This window comes from Mchenga conophoros, linkage group LG3 (genome assembly GCF_057382185.1).
Source record: "Mchenga conophoros isolate Kocher_MC1m ecotype Shallow Benthic linkage group LG3, M_conophoros_male_GT1.1, whole genome shotgun sequence".
Classification (NCBI taxonomy): Eukaryota; Metazoa; Chordata; class Actinopteri; order Cichliformes; family Cichlidae; genus Mchenga; species Mchenga conophoros.
The window spans coordinates 39,116,725-39,119,164 of NC_140528.1; the positions used below are offsets into that span (position 1 = coordinate 39,116,725).

Genomic DNA, 2,440 nt, shown 5'->3' on the forward strand with positions numbered 1-2,440 from the left:
ATTGTCTGTGGAGTCAGCGCGTACAAGTCGTCATTCAAACAAAGGTAAGTCAGCTCGAGTACTGCGAGTGAAATGCGTTTGATTTCCCTGCAAACATTCAGATTAGTGCAGCATAAATTCATTCATGAGGGGAAATTACAGTGAGAACATGTGGAGACTGTTAGAGGGATAACATAGTGAGTTCAGTGCATTGATGAGACACTGTCCTGAAGGATTGTTGTTCTTTATGGTTAAAGAAATTGCACTAATTTATTCATATTAATTATAAATAATTCTAATTATACATCTTGCTTCCATGTTTGTATCCTGTGTCACTAAAAATACATTTTATTTTAGTTTTATACATTGATTAATGACCTGCAGAATCTCCTGATCATACTAAGTGATTCATAATTGTCACTTTATGCTTTCTCCATCTCTAAAGTGATGACATCCTTGCATTACATACTTTAGGTTCATTTTCTGCAGGCAGGTTTCTGACAGAGAACAGGCAGATTTAGAATATAACATGCAGCGTTCTATAGATGGACACATAAAGAAATGAAAAATTACATGTATGTGCTAACTTTCTAAACACTTTGTTACATTTATGATAAAGTAGATAAAACACATTTACGTCGGCCTTGGCTCATAGTTCTTGTATTTAAAAGGACTTTGTCTGTGTGTGTTTCACTGCACTCTCAAAGACTGAATGAACCAGCATTGCAGCCATGGGTCACTGTGAGCATCACAGGGAAGGTTGAAGCCGCCCACTGCACCTGTATGGCCCGAGTCGCAGAGACCTGCAGCCATGTCGCTGCTCTTCTGTTTAATGTAGAAGCAACAGTGTTGATCTGTGGCACAAGGACTGTTACAGATGAACCTGCATACTGGGTTTTGCTGGGTAATATGACCAAGATACAGCCAGAGGTTGGCCATAAGATAGACTTCTCCTCTTCAGCTGCCCCAAAAAAAGGCTCTTGATCAAAACATAAACAGACCATCTGTAGTGACAGGGAAAAGGAGCCGTCCTCAAAAAAGGAAAATCCCACCTGCTACTTTGGAGGAGTTGTCACTGCTATTGGATACTTTGCTGGAGCACAGTAAAGCTGTGGGTTGTGGGAATGACCCATAATGTTTTATCTAGGGGTCTAGATTTATGCCTGTAGTGGCAAACTTTTTTCAGTGTTTTGTTTGTTCGTGAGTAAATCGGTTTGGCTGAGATTAAAGTTATTAGATTAGATAAAATAAAACTTTATTAATCCCCCGGGTGGGTTCCTCCTTGGTTTTTACACAGCTGACTAAACGTCAAACAGAAAACTGATTAAACAGAAGTGTGAGATGGCCGAGAGTTTACTCCAGTGTCCTGTTATATTTTAGACAGCAAGGAGCAGACGGCTGAGTTTATTAAACTCCACCGAGACAGCGGTGACGCTAATCAGAAGGCTAGACCGTCCAATTTCACGGCCGTTTACTTCCGGCCTACCCGATCTTCTGAGGACCCGGCCCACGTAGACCGCGAAGGCCGGGTCCTCAGGAGAATGCAGCCCATGAATTTGGACACGACCCTATTCTAAAGGCTGATTGCCCTCCCCCACGCTTGTACCCGTGGCTTCCTGTCCTGAGGGTTGGCTCTTCTCCTGCCCTGCACCCTTTGTTCATATTCAAAGACTATTTTTCTGTATGTATTCTTACCCCATAGCAACCGCCATATTCTAACGTTGCAAGCAATCACAAACTCTACAGTCTGTCTAACTCCAATGTATAGCAAGCAATCTATTATTTCTCAAAAGAGCTAAACTCAACATAAACTGAACCCACATTAAATTTAGCTCGGTGCTTACCTTTAGATGAGCCCACAAACCGAGAGAAACTCCGTGATGAAGCTGGAAGTCTTAAGAAACAGATCAGGGAGCAGAGACCCACGTGGTTCACGCTGATCTGAGCTACGATCCAGGAGACAAGGGTGTGCAGATCGATGCAGAAATTAATCCCAAAAGTTTACTACTTTACTCCCGTTTCATAAAAAAGCAGCTCTCTCTGCTCGACTCCTCTCCTGCACACACACTTTGCTCCGCCTCCTTTTCCGGCTCTGCTGTGATTTGTTGCTGTGCGGTCACGTGACTAAGCAGACCAACGTAACCACGTGGGGTCCATCCATCTATCCATCCATTCGCTTCCGCTTATCCTTTTTTTTTTTTTTTTTTTTTTTTTTTTTTAATTGACAAAGCACAAAATACAGATATACAAATACAAAATGGCAAACACAATGTCAGGGGGTTCGTATAAAAAAGCAAAATAGACACAGTCTATTATAGAATCACATGATATTGAACAGGGAACATAGGTTTATGGTTTTGACACCTTTTTGATTTTGAGAATGTTGTATGGTTTTAACATATTGTTTGGTTTCATTTAAAAAGCACTGAAAGGATGGTTTTGCGTTAGAAAATTTCGACTT

At 41.3% G+C, this 2,440-nt stretch overlaps 1 protein-coding gene across 1 annotated transcript in view; it reads right to left on the reverse strand.

Annotated features, from left to right (window-relative positions):
- LOC146578566 (uncharacterized) overlaps positions 1-2,117 on the reverse strand; it is a 15,243-nt gene extending 13,126 nt beyond the window's left edge. Inside the window, exon 1 of the mRNA XM_085268673.1 lies at positions 1,824-2,117. The gene's annotated coding sequence lies outside the window, so the exon portion shown is untranslated. The remainder of the gene's footprint in view (positions 1-1,823) is intronic.
- Between the last annotated feature and the right edge of the window lie 323 nt (positions 2,118-2,440).